The sequence below is a fragment of the Pelodiscus sinensis genome, chromosome 26 (assembly GCF_049634645.1).
Source record: "Pelodiscus sinensis isolate JC-2024 chromosome 26, ASM4963464v1, whole genome shotgun sequence".
Lineage (NCBI taxonomy): Eukaryota > Metazoa > Chordata > Testudines > Trionychidae > Pelodiscus > Pelodiscus sinensis.
Window position 1 is genome coordinate 2,439,833 of NC_134736.1, and position 20,994 is coordinate 2,460,826.

At 48.8% G+C, this 20,994-nt stretch overlaps 2 long non-coding RNA genes across 4 annotated transcripts in view; one reads left to right on the plus strand and one right to left on the minus strand.

Annotated features, from left to right (window-relative positions):
• Window positions 1-469: 469 nt before the first annotated feature.
• Window positions 470-11,949, minus strand: LOC142820509 (uncharacterized). Of its 2 annotated transcripts, XR_012897731.1 has the most exons (5): window positions 11,724-11,949; window positions 7,026-7,298; window positions 5,260-5,363; window positions 3,208-3,619; window positions 470-1,109 (listed from the first exon to the last, which is right to left on the minus strand). It is a non-coding gene; the product is annotated as an uncharacterized LOC142820509 (long non-coding RNA). The 2 variants fall into 2 exon arrangements; XR_012897730.1 differs by having other exon boundaries at window positions 5,260-7,298.
• Window positions 11,950-16,113: 4,164 nt separating this feature from the next.
• The window catches only part of LOC112545549 (uncharacterized), a 41,238-nt gene continuing 36,357 nt past the window's right edge, over window positions 16,114-20,994 (plus strand). Inside the window, exons 1-3 of one of the 2 annotated variants that reach the window (XR_003089052.2) lie at window positions 16,114-16,164; window positions 19,234-19,432; window positions 19,795-20,167. This is a non-coding gene — a long non-coding RNA (uncharacterized LOC112545549). The other variant, XR_003089051.2, reaches the window with a different exon arrangement.

The window sequence follows — 20,994 nt, forward strand, 5'->3', positions numbered from 1 at the left end:
GCCACACTTCCCATTGGGGCTCCGTAGGCCTGTTCCCTACCGCGATGCCTAAGGATAGGACTACGCTGCAACCACCAGGGGTGGCCGTTGCGTGTGCGGATACACGAGAGCTGAATTTGATCTCCTTGAGTCGTGCACTGGAGTAGCAGAGCTGGCAGCACATGCTTGAGCCGTAGTGTGTCCAACCCGGAGCCTTGATCAGTCCCTTGGGCAGTTAGCCCAAACCAAAACCTCAGCTGTGGCATCACTGCTCTGGCTCCTGAGATAGCTTAAAGTGAGCTCTGGTTTGTGTGTGAGCTGCAATCACCCCCCCCCCCCACCACTGCAGGGCAGGCATATGCTGAGTCTCGGTACACTGGAGACGGAGCTGTCCTGTCCAGAGGATTGTTCGGGGCCCCGAGTTTCAGGGGGATGAGGAGCCCGTGCCGCTAGCCCCAGTCCGACAGCAGCACCTGCTCCGCTCTGCCTCACTGGCTCCCAGTGTCGCTCAGGAGAGGAGGGTGCAGGGACTTGGAAGCAGGGATGGGGGGGGGGGGGTTGTCCTGGGCCTCACCCCCGACTGGTGACGGCCCTGACTGGACAGGTTCCAGAAGAGTGGGAGCTAGTTCATCTTACGCAAATATTTTAAAAGGGGAAATGGGGCAATCCAGTTTGCAAAGGCCTGTCATCTTGACCTTGATCCTAGGCAAAAATAACAGCCTGGCAGATACCAGGTTCCATTCATAAGGAATTAGAGGATGGTAATACAATTAATGCCAATCAACGTGGCTTTCTGGAATACAGAACCTGTCAAGCAAATGTGCTACTTTTTGGCTGAGATGACGGGCTTGGTTGATAAACACAATAGTGTGGCCATAATAGACTTTTGTAAAGCAGTTGACTTGATACCTGTCAGCATTTTGATCCAAAAAAAAAAAAAGAAAAGGAAAAAAACCCTACGACAATACAAATTCAAGGGGCCGTACCTTAAATAGATAAAAAACTAGCTAACGGCGAGGTCTCCGAATAAAATTGTAAACGAGGAAGTCTCATCTCGTGTGTGTATTCTAGCGGGGTCCTTGAGGGATCGGTTCTTAGTCCTATATCTTTGAAACATTTGTATCAAGGACCTGGAAGAAAAAAAAAATCTTCCCTGATAGCAATTAGAGATGACACAGAGATTGATGGAGGGGTGGTAAATAATGAAGAGGACAGCCAGTGATATAGACCCATCTGGATTGCTTGGTCCGCTGGCACAAGCAAACAACATGCTTTTTACGACGGCCAAATGTCAAGTGAAATATGCAGGAAGCGGGAGTGCGGGCCAGCGGTCTCCAACCTTTTTAAGCACAAGTTCACTTTTTGAATTGAAATGCAATCCAAGATCTAAAACCCAAATACCCTGCTTCGTGCTCCTGCTCACTCCATCCTCCCTCCCCAAGCTGGGGCATTGACTTGGGGTGCAGGCTCTGGTCATGAGTTAAGGGATTTGGAGCGTGAGAGGGGCTGAGCTGAGCTTGGGGTACTGGAGGGGGTTCCAGGTGCAGGCTCTGGAAGGGTGTTTGGATACAGGGGTGCTCGGGGCTAGGGCAGGAGCTCGGGGTGCAGGAGGGGGTTCATGACTGGGGTAGGGTTGTGGGCTCCAGCTAGGCCCTGCTGACTTCAGGTGGCTCCTGGGTGATGGTGCAGTGGGGCTAAGGCAGGTTCAGCCAGGCCCTGCACCGCTCCCGAAAGCAGCCAGCAAACTCCTCACCCCCAAGTCTTGTTGTGACCCCTCTCTGCTCTGTGGGGAAGGGGCACCTTGACGTCAGCACCCTCCTCTCCCTCCCCTGCCTTGCACAGGGAGCAGGAGGCTCCTGCAGGGCCGGCTCCAAGGCAAAGGGCAGGAGACGAGCAGCAGTGGTGGGAGGGGCAGCTGAAGTGCCGGCACTTGGCCAAGCCAGTTTGGATCCCCTGTCAGAGGCTCCAAGATTGACCAGTGGGTCCCGATCGACTGGCTGGTGACCACTGGTGTAGGCCTTGCATACGGGATGGGTGGATCTATCCTGGGTAGCAGTGACTCTGCAAAGGAACAGGACAGAGGGCTGAACATGAGTCCCCCGCGTGCCGCTGTGCCTAGAAGGGCTAATGTGAGCGTGATCACGTGCGCTAGGCACTTGATGCTTGTTGGGAGCCCATCTGTTCTGGGGAACCCTGCCTGCTCCTTCCTTCACACGCGGAGGCCCCTGGTGGCTCCCCTTTGCCAGCGGCTCTTTATTCCTTTTCTCGCTCCCTGCGGCTGTCAGTCCCAGCTCTTTTGGAGGATCTCTCTGGCCCTCTGTCAAATGTCTGTGCGCTGAAAGCCAGAGGCTCCACTGTGGCAGCGCAGAGGCTAGAACCCAGGGGGGCATGGTCAGCTGAGAACTCTCTTGGCATGGGGCAGTTCTCCATGGCTGCATGGCTGCTTATAGACGGCCAACACGCCATCCCTATTCTGTCTCAGCATAGAAAACATGCAGGTTGTGGCCAGAGCCACAACAACCCCCAACTGCTGCCAGCTGGCATAAATTAGAGCAGCCCGGAGGCTGCTCTAGGCTGTGCCAATGCTGAACAGACCAGCCCCAGGATCACTTGTCCCCCAGACGTCTCTTGGTGCTGGAGGGGGTTTACACCAATATCTCTAGAAAAGCAGCACAAGCTGAGGGTCAGTTCCCTTTGTAGGAGAAGCAGAGAATGACACCCAGACAGCTATGTCAATTTACCGCACCCCTGTCTTTTCCTGGCAGCAACAGGAGGGGTCAGAGATGCTGAGGAGGTGCTTAAAGCTTTAGCACTAACCACCGATGACCCAGCTCTTCTCCAGAATTGCTGCGGCGCCACTTCAGAGCCAATTTTAGCATCTGGATTATTTATTTATTGCAAGGTGGTGGGTGCAGGGTTAATTTTAATTGGATCTTTCAAGCCTCAGTGGCATGCCGCCTGCCCCTCCCCCAGGACAAGGGCCTATTTAGCGGTATTTCATCAAAATAATCTCCCAAACCATCTAATTCAGGGGCCTTAAACCTCGCCTTTCATTTTCTCTTCACCTCTGATCCATAAAAGACTAAAGTCTGGGGAGGTAGGAAATCAATACACTGAAATCTATCTACAAAAGGAGAGCAGAGGCGAAGGGGGAAAAAAGCCATCAGACCACAGACTGGCAGAGGGATGCTATCTTGAAAATCCCTGCTGCTCAGAATCTCTCCTCACCTTCTTGTTTACCATCCTCTCTGAGCACCTACTTAGCTCCCGTCCCTCGTGCACTGAGGCAGGGGCTTCATGGTACCAGTAGAATGCTGATTTTTGAGGATGTTCTTCCGGAGGGAGAACTACAGCTCAGCAAGGAAGTAGATCCAGCCCTTCCTCAATTCGTGACTCGATCGCAGGCTCCTCCAATCAGCATCTCCAAGAGCTCAGGACGGCACGGGTGTGGGATGTAGCCAAAAGCCTCGGAGAACTGGAAAGGCGGTTTTGGGACAAAGGATTCTTGGATTGGGGTTCAGGCTTGAAATCCTCGCCGTACCACAGATTCTAGGCAAACCATTCATTCCGTTGGTGTCTCTTTTCCCAGCAAAAGGCATCGCACAGGTTGGACCTCTCTGGTCTGGTGCCTTCAGGAATCCTGCATAAATATGTGGTCTCCTCATCTCAAAAAAGAGATGTAGTTTCCCCAGTTATCACCCCTAATGTCATTATCTCATAGGGTATGTCTACACTACCACCCTAGTTCGAACTAGGGTGGTTAATGTAGGCATACGAACTTGCAAATGAAGCCCGGGATTTGAATTCGGAATAGGAAGCCTAGTCCGAACTATCTAGTCCGTGCCGCATGTAGCCGCGGGCACGGAGTCCGCACTAGCGGACATTTAAAAATGGCGGCGCCCGGCAACATGCAAATGAAGCCCGGGAAATTCAAATCCCGGGCTTCATTTGCAAGTTAGTATGACTATATTAACCACCCTAGTTCGAACTAGGGTGGTAGTGTAGACATACCCATAGACATTAACCTCCCCCCCATCCCTTCTCTGTTCTAAAATCTGATTTGTCAATTTTATGTGTGTTCACTTTTTTTAATTGTATCCCTTTGGTATATATGGTCGTGCCAATTTTCTTCCACAATTTGATCTGAGGAAGTGGGTCTGGCCCACGAAAGCTCATCACCTAATAAACCATCTTGTTAGTCTTTCAAGTGCTGCATAGTCCTGCCTTTTGTTTCAGCTACACCAGACTAACACGGCTACATCTCTATGGCATTGGAAAAGGTTCAGAGAAGGGCAACTAAAATGATGAGGGGTTTGGAACAGGTCGCATATGAGGAGATATTAAAGAGACTGGGACTTATCAGCTTGGAAAAGAGGAGACTAAGGGGGGATACGATAGAGGTCTATACAATTCTGAGTGGTGTGGAGAAAGTGAATAAGGAAAAGTTATTTATGTGTTCCCATAATATAAGAACTAGGGGCCACCAAATTAAATTAACAGGCAGCAGGTTTAAAACAAATAAAAGGAAGTTTTTCTTCATGCAGCGCACAGTCAACCTGTGGAACTCCTTGCCAGAGGAGGTTCTGAAGGCTAGGACTATAACAGGGTTTAAAAGAGAACTATATGAATTCATGGAGGTTTAAGTCCATCAACAGCTAGTAGCTAAGATGAGTAAGGAATGGTGTCCCCAGCCTCTGTTTGTCAGAGGGTGGAGATGGATGGCAGGAGAGAGATGGCTTGATCATTACCTGTTCGGTTCACTCCCTCTGGGGCACCTGGCATTGGTCGTTGTCGGCAGACAGGACACTGGGCTGGATGGACCTTTGGTCTGACCCAGTCTGGCCGTTCTTATGTCCCAAATGAGGGAGTTTGCTGGAGCAGGGGAAGTCAATGCCAGTCTCCTGACCCAGGCCCAGCTGGGCTTCTGGCCTGCACAGGACTCCCAGCCACCGGAGCCCTGTGGGCTAGGAGCATGCATGGTCCAGACCAGAGAGTCCCAGTTTCGATGTTCAACCTGTATTATTTTCCCCTCCTTTTCTGTGTGGATCGGAAGCTCTTTGGGTGCGGGGCTATTCAATACTGTGTCTGTACAGTGCCTAGCACAGTGGGGCCCTGATTTCAGTTACTGCAACCCTTGCCAATGGGGCCTCACAGGTGTGCCCGGTGGGGCGGGGGAAGGAACTGCAATGATAATTAAGTTTCAAGCATTTTTGACAACAACAACAAACTCTTAAACTGTCACCTCTATTACAGTCACCATGGCAACTCAAAATTACTCACTTTGGAGGAAAAAAAAGTCTTTCTGTTTCTGTGCAAGCTTGTGGCAGGCTGTGGTGGCGGGTTTCCTCCTCAGCGAGCCTAGGTGGCTTGAACGCATGGGCAGACTCAAGGGATAATTAAAACATGTACTATTTAACAAATGACAACAATCTAAACTTTAATTACTCAGCCTGAGCCTGGCACCCCCTCCTTTGCCAAACTGGAGGTGGGGTCTAAGGAGGGGGAGCTGGGGAAACAGAGGGTGAAACCTGATTGTGTTCATTAAGGCAACACACAAACTTGGCACAGTAATAATAATTAAATTAATTATAAAAGCAATTTGCTTTTGAAAATTTGATTTGACGGTTTACGAGCTGCCTCGCTGATCCAGGGCTTCAAATAGGCAAGATGCAAACCCACCCAGAAGAGTATCAGCTAATTTTAATGAGATGCCAGAACTGGTAAACAAAAGACCACAACACACACTCATTGCTCTTGACTTTAGCAAAGGGGAGGGAAAGGAATAAGATGCTGTGGTGTGTAATCTGAGTGGAAACAAAGCACAGGTCATTTTGAACCTCAGTGCAGTCAGTTTAGTTAAGCCCCAGGTTGGAGGAGAACAAGGTTGAATTCAACTTCATACGTTAGAGCAGATGGACAATGTCTTGTCTCCCTTAAGGTTTTACACAGGGATAGCTGCGAGAGGCATGCAGCAGAGGTATCACCTGGCACAAACGCTTCCCCTTTCTTCCCCTCCCATTATGTCTTGTCTGTTTAGAGTCTGAGCTCTCTAGGCAGCTAGAGCCTTGTGTTTGGGCAGTTCTGAGGACAACCAGGCCCAGCTAGGATACACTCAATTAATGACGAGAGGTGATCCAAGTTGTACACTCAAATGGAAAGCCTGTGTCCACGAGTGTGAGGACCAGGCAAAAAGAATCCAGGCAGGGGTCCCTGTGAAAATCACTCCCTTCTTTTACAGGAGAAAGATGGGGTGGAATACAGCCCGGTTCAAAAGACAGTATAAGGTCAGTGCCCCACTTAAACCTTGATATGAGGATGGCATTGGAACACAAGCCTTACGCTAGTCCTCTGCAACGGGGTGAATTCTATCTAGGGTGGATGGAGGAGAAGGATCCCTTGGGATGGTGGGAGGAACCAATGCCTCAAGAAAGATGTGGAGAAATTGGAGATGGTCCAGAGAAGAGCAACAAGAATGATGAAAGGTCTGGAGAACATGAGCTATGAGGGAAGACTGAAAGAACTGGGCTTGTTTAGTTTAGAAAAGAGAAGATTGAGAGGGGACATGATAGCCATTTTCAGATATCTAAAAGGGTGTCATAAGAGAGAGGGAGAAAACTTGTTCATCTTGGCCTCTGAGGATAGAACAAGAAGCAATGTGCTTAAATTGCAGCAAGGGAGGTTTAGGTTGGACATTAGGAAAAAGTTCCTTCCTGTCATGGTGGTGAAACACTGGAATAAATTGCCCAGGGAGGTTGTGGAATCCCCATCTCTGGAGATATTTAAGAGTGGGTTAGATAAATGTCTATCAGGGATGCTCTAGACAGTATTTGGTCCTGCCATGAGGGGAGGGGACTGGACTTGATGACCTCTCGAGGTCCCTTCCAGTCCTAGTATCCTAGTATTCTATGAAAACATTGTGTTAACCTAGTAGACCTTCCTCTTCCTCCTGGCTAGTGACTAACAGCAGAGAATAAGGCCTCATGGAGGCAGCAGGCCCCCCAGAAAAATCCAAGAGCCAGGAATACAGCTCCGTACTACCCACTCACCCATCACCGCCAGATGGTCCGTGGTCCAAGGTTCTGCTTTGCTGCATGGAGGCGATGTGTAAGCTTTTCCTTTCAGGGGAAGCAGGGCCTGGTGCTGTAAGATGCTGTTGTTGTTGGTTTCCCGCACAGCGAGAGCCGTCATGTCCTCTCCGGTGCCTTGGCACACCTCCCGGTGACTGGGCATGTTGGGATTTCATTTCACAACATCTCAGGCTACCAGAACAATCTCATCACCTCGGTTTTTCACACTTGTTCCTTCATGAGTGTTTGTGTCTGAGAGAAAGAGAGAGAGAGAGACACTTCATCTTCTCTCCCTCTGCCTCCCCCTCCCAGAGTCAAAGAAGAAAAAAGGAAATATTTAAAAGTGGGGACTGGATTCAGCCACCAGTTCTGCTGTGGATGCCGCAGCAGAGATTGCTGGTTCTTGTACTGATGCCCAACTTCCTAGGACAGCTGGGGAGCTGTCCAGCACAGGGACCTCCTGAAATACAGCAGAGGTGGCTGAGTACTGTATAGGATCTGCCCATACAACTGAAAGGGACAGGACAGGGCCAGCCCATTCCCCTCAGTGCAGCTTGCTTGGAATGTCCTGGAGATCATAGAATCCTAGAGCTGGCAGAGACCTCAGGAGTCATTGAGTCCAGCCCCCTGCCCAAAGCAGGACCAACCCCAACTAAACCATCCCAGGCAGGGCTTTGTCAAGCCGGGACTTAAACACCTCTAGGGATGGAGACTCCACTGCCTCCCTAGGGAACCCATCCTAGTGCCACAGAATTAGCAGGCACTAAAGACTCCTCTGGAGTCCACGCACAAGAACAAAGTTTCACAATGTCCTTCGGTACGTCGTGAAAACAAACCCCATCACCAGCTGTGTGTGCGCACGCATTCTGGTCAAGCCAGAACACACACATGCCACATGAGGTCCAGAGGAAATCCATATCGTACAAGATCTGCCCAGGGTGACTTCCCTTGGAAGTGAGATGAGTTGGTGCCTGCTAGCTTAGCCAGTGAGAGTATCTGCTTCTGAACTGTGACTGCGGGGCCTAACTTGGGTGAGGGCAGCTTTTGGTTGTTGGGGGTGGATGCAAGCGTGGAACAGGGGATCTTATTGCTGGTGGCCTATTTGTAGCGTGCAAGCTGCTGTTGATGCCCCTGACATAGAATAAATCCAACACTTTGATGGGTTGAGAGGCTGGCTCTGAATTCCTTAGCAGCTCTGCCGTTGGATGCCCTGGGCAGGGACTGGCTGGAGAAAGGGGAGAGCCATCACATCTATTTCATTTCATTTCCTCTGTTAATCCCAAGCACAGAAATTAGCCTCAGGCCCCTCCCCAGGCTAGCTGATTGCGAGGCTAATGAATCCCCAAGTAGCCGCCTGGCGCTCAGTCCTTGTTGCTTGTCCAGGTCCATGCCAGTTTCTCACAATCCAGTAGCACTTATCTGCATATTCAGAGATTGCAGGTAAACAAGGCCCTGAACACTAGCCAGCGCATGCCAGGCTTACGTGCAGTCCTGCCAGACATGCTCAGACTAATGCAAACTGTCCTAGACAGAGACCACTTCCAAAGGGAGGGGCCTGTATGGCTCTTTGCCTTTGTTTGCTCCAGGCTGCACCCCCACTTCTGGGGTACAGAAGCTGTTCGAACTCTAAACACTCCACATCCCTTTTCTCTTCAGATCCCTTGAGCGCCGGCCGACATTTTGTCATTGAAACTTTGCTTGGGACAAAAGAACCCATCCAACCAACCAACCAACCAACCAACCACCAAACAAAGGGCTTTTGGACCAAAACAAAAATATTTATTTTGGTCCAACATTTTCCATGTTTTTATAAAACCCCCAAATGTCCAATTTTTCTCCTCTCTTCCCTCTGTATTTTGGGGGGTATTGAGGAAGGGCCAGGGGAAAAGCAATAAAAGGGAAATAAGGGGAGAGAGAATAGTTTCCCATCTTTATTCAATCAAAAACTGAAAAAAGAGCATAAAAATGAAAAAAATGTGCATTTTTGGTTCATTTTTGTGTGGAAAATATCTAGCATATTTGGATCTTCCCCACCCCACCAGCTGACTTTCTCAGTATATCAAGCACACTTGGTTGTGACGATTACTATTGTTTCACTCAGTGATGCACCTGGAGGCCAGACATGTGGAGAGCGGGTCCACAAGGGCCAGGTGTGCTGCACAATAAAACACGCCCCTGCCCAGACACACTTCCAGGGTTGGGATGGCGGTAGGGATCACTGAGGTCAGGGCCCTGCACTGCCCTCGTTTCTCTGTGGAAAAGCACTAGGACGTTCTCCAGCGATGCCAACCTGGGTCCCTTGGTGGATATTCCCTGCATGCCCCTCTGCAGCGTGGGACAGAGAAAAGGCAGAAGTCAAACTGTGATGCTTCAAAGCACGACTTCTATTTTTTTTTCTGTACTGGAAAGGAAACTCACTGTGTGTGTATGGAAAGTCTATTTTTATCCCTTCCCATGTTGTTTCCTTTAGCTGCAGTCCCTTCCCTCCATTTCACTCCTGGACCATCTTTTCTGCTAGCAGCAGCTTTTAGCTGACTGGAGAAGTGTGAGCCTTTTCTTTTCCCCCTCTTCCTGGTCTGTACATGCCGATCCCATTTATCATCTCTTGCTGGAACTCCAACCTGCTCGCCAGCAGCAGCCGGTGGAGCATGTTCTGCAGACAAGCCACTGTCTGTCCCAGGGCACGGAGGGTCACCAGTCCCTGCAGTTGTGGCTCTTCGTTCTCAGTCACCCACCTGTAGAACACCCACCCACATCACACACACGATGCACAAAGGGTGAAATTCATCCCTGTACAGAGCTGCCAGCACCGCTTTAAGCACTCATAAAGCCTTGCTGAAATCCTGGCCACGTCTTCATGACACTACTGCAGTTGATCTTCTGGGGTTTGATTTAGTGGGTCCAATGAAGACCCACTAAATCAAACTCAGAGGGCGCCCCCGTCAGCACCAGTACTCCTGCTCCTCATGAGGAGTAAGGGAAGCTGTGTGGATGGCATGGAAACTCAATTAACATACCGGGAGTTGCATATTTTAATTTGACCTTCCACTGTAGTGTAAACCAGGCCCCTAGGACTTAATTGGGCCCATGTCTTGCAGCACACAGATGTTTAGGGCTCATCTGTCCTTCATGGGATGACGCTTATTTTCACTGCATCAATGGAAGGTGTGAGTCCACAATTTATTCTCTGCTTGTCAGTTTTCCTTATTCCTGTTTCTCCTCTGGGGGTGAAAAGAGCCACAGTCTTTCAATCAAGATGCAGATATAAGGGCATGCAACTTAAATGACCAATTGCATATCAGGAATAATAAATGCTGAATAGGCTGAAACTTATTTGCATAAACTGTCCCAGCCACCGTGAATAAGAAAGTTCATCCAAAGTTCAGTGAACTCAACGGAACGTTGCCCAGTGGATAGTCGCCTTCTATGAGACCCAACGGAAAATTGCTTTCTATGCGATCCAAAGTCTATAGAAACCAGGTTTGCCTATTGAAAGCCAGAAAGGGTTAGGATTGTTATATAAATGATTCACAAGAAACAATGGTCCGCCTGTACCTAGAAATGCTGTTTTCCTTGTTATCACTCCTCCCATGTTCTGAGGGTCTCTAAATTTCTCACTGAACCTGGACAAAAGGGGTGGTTCACATTGCAGTTGCCCTGTTTTGTTCTTTCTCTTGGAAGCCTCCGGCAGTGGCTATTGTTGGAAGTCAGGGTTCTGGGCTGGGTAGATCGTTGGCTTGGTTAGGTTCCATTCCTTCTTTCTAGCATTGGTCAGAACATGCTTTTTATTTCATTTTAACTTGTGATTCTTTGTCAACCCCCCCAAACCCATTCAGCTGAAAGCTATAAAAATATGGAAAAAAATTACGCCAAAAAGTACTAATCACAATGCCAAAAAAATTGGTCGAATCCTATAAAAAGCCTGAAAATATTTCAAGGAAAGCAGACACTTTCTAACAATACTTTTCTTTCCTTCGAAATTGCCATGTTCTATAATCAAGAAAAGTTTCAGCTGAAATGTTTGAGCAACCCAACTGCTGGCCATTGACAAAATGCCCCTGTTAGTCTTTCATCAGTGTGTTTTGCTCATCCCCAGCCAAGATGTCCATCACACCCTCTGATTTTGATTATTACAGTTTTGCAAGGATGTTTTTGCAGACAGGCAGAAGGGTAAGTACATGGCAGCACCTCCCAGAACAGGAACATTAAGTGAGAAGCTGTCATTTTTTCCCCATTGCCCTCTTACACTGGCATCCTATTTCCATTTAAAGGGGGGGAAAATTGCAGCTGAAATCTTTGATAATTATCTGAGGCATTGTTCCCAAATTGCCTCTGATTGCCATGCTGGAGCTGCTGGGGCTGCTTTCTTATAACCTGCTGGGTTGTATTTTGCTATTTTTAATATTTTTCTATGATGGAGTTTGCTTATTGCCATGCAAAGTAGGTCAGAAACTTAGCAAAGAGCTTTTCATATACTCTGCTTTTTGAAGCTGTGAAGTGCTATCTATGATCCTTCTGTCTCCTCTTCCACCCCCCACCCCGCTCCTTTCTCCAAAAGCACACTGACATCCAACTACTTGAAACCACTGGGTTTGAACAGCAAATTATAAGTTAAATTATAAATAATGCCCAGCTTTCCAAGGCTCTGGCTATTACGCCAGACTTGGAGAGACTCACCCAGTCTGTCTCGCAGCCAGGCCAATGCAGTCATTATGTCTACAGGGTGCCGAGCCGCATTGATCTGCTTGAAAAATGCATGAGTTTGCGCCCCTGTCAAGCGGTGTCTGAAGCAGAGGTTTCAACAGAACTGAGCAGAGCCTGCTGTCTGGATAGCCATGATATCCCTGGCTTGGGGGGAAAAAAGTGCAGCTAGTTCAACAGAACACATTTACATTGCAACCAGGGTGCAAAGAGCTCTCCCGCAGCCCCTCCAGCTGTGGTCAAGGAGCAATCTAAGGGCAAGAGTGCCTTTGATAGGGATGTAAACAAGCTCTTAATAGGAGGTCAGGGGCAGAGGCAATCAAACCACATTGATGAGCATTGTATAGAGAGTACATATGGTAACAGACAGGGAAAGAATAGATGGCAGTAGTTGAGGAGAGAGAGAAAGCTGATGTGATGATAGATCCGTTGATACTGTTGTTTATGTGGTGATATGTAGACATTGGCTTATTTACGGTGACAGAGAGCTAGATCATTAGTATTATATTGTGCTACTATATATATATATGTAACCCCCTTTTTCCTCCCCGGGTTACTCGGGGGCAGGTCACACTCACAGGTGTGCCTGGGTGCCTGATGGTTTTAACATGGAAAAAAAAAGATCCTGAGTACCCCAGTGGTGATGTAGTTTAGTTGGGGAAAACCGCTATCCACCCCTTTGCTGCAGTCCCTTGCTCATGAAGAACATACAGTGGCAGTGCCTTCACCTGACTGGCCCTGTACTCACTTAATGGTGTGCCTTGGGAGCCTCCAGGAATAAAACTATTCCAGCAATAAACTGGCTCTAACTCCAAAACAACAACAAATCATATACAACGAATAGATTACATTAGAATGATCAACCTTTACTTAACAACTTAAAGAAACAGGGTTTAACAGATTAACAGTGAATAACATTAACAAAGTATGCAGAAATAATAGGAAACGTATCTATCTGGCATTTGCACTGCCACTATTTATCCCACTCTAGAGCGTGCGCTCCTAGAACTCACAGTACCATACACTTGCTTGCGTGGGCGCACTTGAAGATTTTGCAGCTGGAGTGGATGACTCTAGTCTCCTTCCGTGTGCTGGATGCAGGGTAGTACTTCTAGCCACAGGTACAGCCAAAGGGCAATCAGAAGCAGCCTGCTAGATTCCAGTCCCAAAGGCTCTTAGTCCAAGTCTGTAGCTGCAACCTAACAGCTCCTGGACTGGATCAAACTCCTCCACAGAAGCCAGGCTCCTTTTTTTCCAAAAAACAAAGGGAAGAGTCCACAGACTGCTGAGCTTCCCTTCATACTCGTGGAGAGCCCCCAGAACCCAAAAATAAAGAGTCACTTCCTTCCTGGTTTCCTCCAGGGCTCATGGGAATTGTAGTCTCTGGGGCTAGATTGCAGCACACAGGATCTTTCCAGAGAATAAGCAGAGGCACCTTTAGTAAGGGGACTATATATATGTATATATAATATTGCATGATACCAATATTGTTTTCTGTTTTAATTTCATAATTTTATCAAGAAAAAGATCATAGACCATAGATCATAGACCATTAGCCTTCATTTCAGGAATTCTGAGCACAGGTAATACATAGCTTCAATTCTAGAGAGCACCTTCCCCCTGCAAGGGATCCTAAACTATCTCACTCGTCACAATAATGCAACTGACTCTGGGCTGAAACAGAGACGCTTTTAGGAGCAATGCTAGCTACATTCTTGGAACAGGAAGAGGAAGAATAACACTCTAGGGATAGCTTTGGGAGGGCAAAGCAATTACTAATAATTTGGCTAATTGGCTCATGCCCTGGTATAATGACCCCCCATTGTGGGGGAAAAAAATAACCCTGGAACCTTCAGTGCCAATACACAGGCCTCTCCCATTGGAACTAAAGGAGTAATACCACCAGGTGGCAGCAGTAGTGGGTAATTATCTTCTATTCTGCTCAGTCAGTAGAGGAGGGATGTGACAGATGCAGCCAGTGTGAGGCATTTACAAGCTCCACAGGATCTTCCATCACCGCAGTGGCTCAGGGCTTCCCCTGAAAGTAGGATGTTGCTTACCTTCAAACCGGGGAGTCCAAACACTGCTGTCTAAGCCTGCGCTTCGCCCCTTGCTGCACCCGCTGGGTTCCCATGCAGATGTATCATGTGGGGGGGAGTTTGTCTGAGAGCCTTGACGTGTAGAAGGCGCTGTGAAAGCCATCAGTCAGCACAAGAAGCAAAGAAGCCACATTTCTGCTCCATCATTTTTAATTTATTATTTTCGCTTGGTTTCCCGAGTGTTATTACTGTGCTTAATATCATTTACACATGATCCCATCAATTCTAGGAATATGAGGGAAAATCTGGCAGATGCTAAAAACCCAAACTTTGTAGTGTAAATGGGAATTTATGGCCCTGGGCTGGCTGGAGAGCCGGTGGAGTTACTTGCAAGGTATACAAGTGGCCCAGCCATTGGCATTACATGGCAGTAGGCCCCAGCTGAGCTCAGAGCCCCATTGTGCAGGGTGCTGTACAAACACAGATCAGCCCCAAAGAGCTGCTGTTCCAACTAGCCAAGACAGACAATGGGGTAGGATGGAAAGTGACTAGCCCAGGGTCACCCAACATTTCAGTGGCAGAGCCAGGAGTACACTCCAGGTCTCCCGGTTTATCCACTCGCCCACAGTGCAGCTCTAATTATGCCATTATCAAGGATACAGTTGCACAAGTCAGGTTGGTGGCCTCCTTCCTTGGCTGCAGGAAGGCTGCGCGGCATTGCACGGCCAGAGCAAGGCATCCAGAAATGCAGCGTGCCCACCTATGGTCGGGCTGCCTCCGTGCTCGCCAACGCGTCAACGTCGATGTCGTTGCGCTCCCCCTCGTCACTGGGTGGGGTGTGGTGATATGTAGACATTGGCCAGCTGCAACAAGGCCGCCAGTAAACGAAGGCGATGGAAACAGGCCCATTTTGACTGGTTTCTACATTCTGTGCAGGGCTGGCGGCAGGTGTTGGCTTACAAAGACTGCCGGCTGACTCCTCCGTACCCCAGAACTCTTAGCAAACAGATGGCAGCAACGTGAGGTTCCTAACCAGTGGGCACCTCACTTACCAGGCGGGAGGAGGGTAGTTCCTCTCTGTGTGGTGGCACGTGCAGGGTGGAGACGCGAGGCAGGCTCCTGCTTAACAGTAACAGGCATGAAGTCCTGGGTTTGGCACGTTGCAGATGAGACAAAACCAGTACGCGAAGGTGCCCTTCCGGCCTCCAGGGAGTTAAAGGGACATCTGATAACGACTGTCCCCAGCCAGGATCCTTTCAACACGGCCTTTGTGTATTCTCTGCCTGAGTATTATCATCTGCCCTCCTCTCTCATTAGCCCAGTTGCTCACTTCACTGCCCCATGGGTTGAAACGCTCTGGATGTCGCTGCAGAATCCGCGGGGGGCGGCCTTCTCCCTGGCAGCTCTGGAGCGCAGCCACCGGGACAGACGCATGGCCTGGCCAAGAGCTTGGCACTCGCCGCCTTGTCTCCCTGGGGCCTCCCAGCCCCAACCGCTGAGCGCTGATCTCATTGGACTCATGTAGCAGCCGATTCTTTGCAGAGGCCCAGCACGGAGCCTGGGCGTCACTCAAGTGGGGTTTGGCTTAGGGCCTTCTGCACTGGGCTGAATCATGCCTGTCACTGAATATGGGGAAGCACCCGCATGGCCCAGCAGTGGGACAGGCCTGGGAGATGAGGGGTGAAGCCACTGGTCTCTCCCATCTAAACTCCTGTTGGATGCAGGCCTGAAAAACACACACACATGCAGGGTGTTCTCTGGGTGCAGGATCCTGCCCCGGGTGCACCCGCTTGCCCTGCTTGCAGGTTTTGCAGCTAAGTTTTGATCCACTCCTCTGCCCATCCGCTTGGCTCTTACGCTCTGTGGTGTTCTGGGCCTCAGTATGGAGGGGCCAGGTGGAGCTTTCAGGGTAAAGGCAGGGACCCGGTGCCACTGTTTCTCTTTTCGCCTGTTGATCTGATGTTGGGAGCAGCTGGCGCTGGTTCAGTGGCATTTCCTACGGGCGCGTTGCCCGCTGATCGCCCAAATGGAGAACAAAAGCTCTTTCGCTGCAAATGTTTCCGCCGTTTGCCTCGCTGGCAGGCTGGGCCCCTCTGAACCAGATTTGATCCCTCCCCCCTTTTTTAATTGTTTTTGTTTTCTTTTGTCATTTCTGAAAGAAAGGAAGAAAGAAAGAAAGAAAAAACCCTTTCCTGTTTCCCCCCGCCTCCTCCTCATTAACTCTGCATCCCAGGCGAGCTCAGGATCGTGAAATTTCCTTTGTGTTACTGATGTCATAATAATCTTCACCATGGCAACACAGTATGGTTTCACAGGCACCAGGCCTGGCAAGGGCCTGCCAAGATTCCTACAGGAAAGGAAAAATCCACAGGCAGGAGGTGGGGACAGAGCCAGGGGAAGGAACCCAAACGGCACCTTGAAGGAATTCTTTCATGGGAATTCTTAAATGGCGTTTGTTTAGCGTGTCACAATTTTCTTTGGGCTCTGGGTGAGATGTCAGCAGAAGCCTGTGGAGACATAGGGGCAGTGAGTGGATGCCTGCAGCAGATAATGAGAGGACCAGCTTATCAAATATCCTCGGAGCTTCTGAGTTCCTAGGCGCTTGAGTTTGTTTATTTTTTCCCAGGAGAAAGGGAAAAAATGACTCTAAAATGGAAGGTTTGAATTCTCGCTCTGGCCGGGTTGCGAGCTGCCTGCAGTTCCTGGGCAGAGCACAGGGACGTGCCTTGTGAGCGAAGGGGTGATGTCTGGGTTAGCATGAGCGTTCCTAAACTCAGGGGCCATGGAATGTTCTGATGTCCTAGCACAAGTCCCAGGCCTGTACCAAGGGGAACGTCTACCTCAAAATATGGTGAGCTCTTTGGGTTAGGCACCCTTGCTGTTCTGTGTTCGTACAGCACCCAGCAGGGTGGGGTCCAGTCCCGTGGCAGGGACTGTCATAGGTGCCAGCACAGTAAAAACTTGCATTACGGGACTATGTCCAACATGGAAACCAAGAAGGGGGCCCCATTCGTATGATGGAAACAGGGGACATGGGTGTGCAAACCCACATACTTGTGGGCATTCTTAGCTGGCCTAAAGATGCTGCTATTCACTACATGTTACCTTCTCTCTCCCTTCCAAGCTACGCTGATAGCTCATTTAAGGTGGGAGGGAACCTGTTGTACTTTCCTCCTAGAGATTATATCAGGGAAGGGTTGCAAATGATCATCAATGCAGCTTCCTACGGCATTCCTTAATTATCCTTCTCACAAGGTTCAGACGCAAGCAAGTCTCTGCAGAGAAAACAGTCCTTTGTTATCTAATAACTTACAGAGAACTGTGATTTGCATACAGCACAAGGAACAGAGAGAACCCAAGAAAAATGCCTCCCTCTGAACATCAGAGAAGCATTTGATTGAAAAAAACCCTCACCCTGGCCAATTTCCCTGCTTAGAATTTTCTATTAGTATCGGGGACAAATGGGACTTGCAATTCTTCTCTTCTTAAAGGAACAGTTCTCAACGGAGTCTTTCAACAAAGCTGTGCTCCTCTGTCCTGTAAAAATAACATTTACAGATTTGTCTTTCATGCCAAAGCACCTGGATACCAGGGTGATGTGTTCTATGAAAGATCTAGGGTAGGTAAATGCATGTGTGTGATGTGATATATACACATACACACACGGATAGTAGAAGTGGCCAGCAGGAAATTCCAGAATTTCACCATTTGTTTGGAAATATCAATTTTTTGTGTGTGGAAAGTTCCAAAAAAATGTGTTTGGGCAATGTCAAAATATTTCATTTTGCCTTTGTTCATCATTGAAGAATCTCAGACTCCCCCCCCCCCCCCTTTGTCTGAAGAATCTCAGAACCTATGGGCCTGGTTCTATTTAATCTCCCATGATGCACCACAGTCATGGAACTCCCAGGATGCACCAGGGTGCTTTAACCGGAGGGCATACTATGTGTCATGGGAGATATAAGTTGGCTGCCTAAAAAAACAAGTATAGCTAAATATCTGAAATACACACACACAGAAAAATTAACTGGTATGCAAATACGCACTTCTCACACTGCCAAAATGCAGCCACCACAATGCTATCCAGCAGAGCAGGGCAGCAAATGAGAACCAAACCAACTTCAAGTTGAAAGTATGGAGGGGACAGGTGGCCAGGCAGAATGTAGCTAGCTGAACTGGTCAGAGAATTTAAAAGGCTGTGTACCCAGTGCCCTCTACCTATGGAATATCAGATCTGCCAGAGGGGTGTTTGCGAGAAAGATTCTTGAGGTCGGAGTCCCCATTGCCCAAGGTTTATTACAGTGTCCACCTGAGTGATCACTGCTTGTCCTTCAACAAACACAGAAGGAGCTTGCTTTTGTTTTCACCTCGGGTCCCCTGACATGGATGTTCCAGCCCTCTCCAATCTCCCCCCTCTTCTCCACCCTTTCTGGCCTGTACAGAATGGTTTCCATCCTCCCTCAGGGGAATTTGCCATTGCATCCTTATATCCAGAAGGCCCTGCTGTGGGAAAGCCATAAGACAAGTGGTTGTGAGGGGAAATACAGGGAGATGGCTGAAGTCAGTTGGTTCACAATGGCACATACGTGTTTAGCTGAAGCTGAAATGAACTAGATTGGACGTTAAGTGGAAACGTTTTGATATGGTAAATACACATTGGCTGTGGTAAATACAGAGAGTATATTACCGGACTCCATGGAAAGGTACAGTGTTATCTGCAAACAGATTATTTTTAAATGAAAAGACAGTGGCAGATGCTTAGATACATTGACTTGTTGAAAATGTACAGATTTGGATACAAACGCAATAGAGCGCTATCAGTGAGGTGTCTCGGCCCATCTGCGTAGAGTAGCTATTGATTTTAGTTGATACATATTGATTCCAAGAAAACTGCTCTGCTTTGAAAATGAACTTCCAGTAATTTCAGGGAAAATACAATGCGCTGTCTCTATCGCAGAGCTGCCTTGTTTTGTTAAACATGCCTGGTGTGTTTGAAATACAGAAGTAAAGCCAAACAAATACCTCAGAGGAAAATAAAATACATTGATTCTCAGAGTGGGAATAATGGTCTCCGTTAAAAGCTTTTGGAGCCGTTAACATACATTGCTTTGAATAAGGATCTCTTGCCGGCCCTCTACTCCCACACCTACTACAACTCAAATTGTTTGAATAGGGAGGTTTGGGGCGAAAATGCAAAACATTTTCTGCACAGGCGTCAATGTTGTTTCGTGCTGTTTAAAAACCACAGAGACAGATGCTTCAGAAATAGCATAGATTAAATGGATATAGATTTATAGCTACGTAGATTTAAACCTAGAAGAGAACATTAATTCATCTCATCTGACCTCTTGTGCAATACAACCCATAGAATTTCACCCCGCTACTTTTGTCAGATATATCTACATTATGTAAATCACACTGGTTGCGTTTCTTTTAATTTTTTCCAGACAGCAGAAGTAATGCACCAACCAGGCGTGTGAGGGCTACATGTCTGGAGAAGGTTAGCGCCGATCTGCATTCTGCCCTGTGGATTCCTTTGGATTCTCCGCGTTGGAAGAACAAAGTGTGGGATTGGCTGCAGCCAACCTTGACATGATGGCCAAGAGACCGTGGAGGGAAGCAGTGAAACTGGCATCCCAGATCAAAGTAAGAGCTCATCTAATTCCATCTTGTGCCTTGATTTAAGAAGCCCCATAATTATGATGCCACCTGCTTGCGGGTGGTTGGCTCATGCCTTGTTGCTGTTTTTATTCAGCAGCATCCTCTGCTTGTCTAATGCAATGGGGGGGTGAAGGGACAAAATGGAGAAAAAAAGTTTGAGCCAAAAAGGAGGAAGGGAGTGAGGGAGATGGGAGTCTGCATAGAGAGAGGGACTGGTTGTTGGCTGGGGAGACAGGAAAAGTGATGCTGCCCACATCTTACAGGTGGCGAGGAGTGGAGGGAGGGCTTGGAAGTGAAAGAATACGACAGAGACAAACTGACCCTCTCTCCCCTTCCTGCCACGGAAGATGCCTGCCTCATTTCGGCACTCACAGTCTCGAGAACTGGCCTGCTCGGCCACAGAATGAGCCTCCCCATTGTACGTCCGTGTCCCTTGGAGAGGCCTTGGCAAGACATTCTGAGAACGCTTCATCACAGACCTGACTCCACTGAAAGTGCCTCCATGCTGGGTAGGTTCCCCGCCACCCACCCACCTGTCCTCGAGGTGGGATCTGTTCCCTGGCGGTTCTTTTAATTGGCATGGAACGGCAGGTATCTCAGTAGCACATCGTGGCTGGCCTGACCTATCAGAGCTGATCCGTGTAGCTCAACGGGCAGGAGGACCATCTGAGAGGACAAGTTCTAGTCCCTCCAGTGAGTCCTCGCTGTTAATTAAAGGTATTAATTGGCACACAGCCTGCTTATTTATACACAGGGAGCTGATGTGGTGGTCTCTGAAGTGCATGGCTGTGATCAGAGATGCAGTGAAGTTTTCTGAAAGCACTGGTAGAGCCAGAGAAAAAGGAGGGCATGGATCAGTTGACCCAAGACATCTCTGTGTGGGGAGTCTGAGCCTTGGCTACGTGGCTAGTTTTACGGGTGTCCCGGCCACCTGGCAAGTTTCATACATGCCCCAGAGTTGAGAGCCCCGGTGTCCCATAACGTGTGAGGCGCCAACCTCTTTCATTGCCCTGCCCTTCCGGCAAACACCTGCACGTGTGGCCCCTAAGATCTCTGGCATTTTCCAGAGCATTAACCTGGGGCGAGTAGGAGAGCGTTGCTGTGACTTGCAGCAGTGCGACAGCTCCCATCTCTTCCTGACTCCGGGGGCCATTGTGGGAGCTCCAAGTTAATGGAGACCAGGGTTTTATATTCCATGGCCTCCAAAGGGTCAAATGACGATTCAGCGACTTAAGCCCCGGATCCCAAAGCTAGGCGCTCTTATCCTCTGTGGTGCAGGTAGTCAGAGGGAGGCAGAGCAAGCTGCAGTGGCTTCGTGGAGGAAACCCAGAGAGCCTGCGGAAGGTGTAGGGTGAGAAACCAGAACGGCCAGACAAACTAACTTACATAGTCAGGGCTACAATCTGGAGTCCTGACGTCTCTTCAACAGGGACTAACCCCAGGAACACGCGATTTGTAGCCGAAAGATTTTCAGCCTGCGGAGGCACCATGTCTGAAGGCCGCGGGCTAGTGACAGACAACAAGCTGGGGTGGAAGCGTTTTGTCAG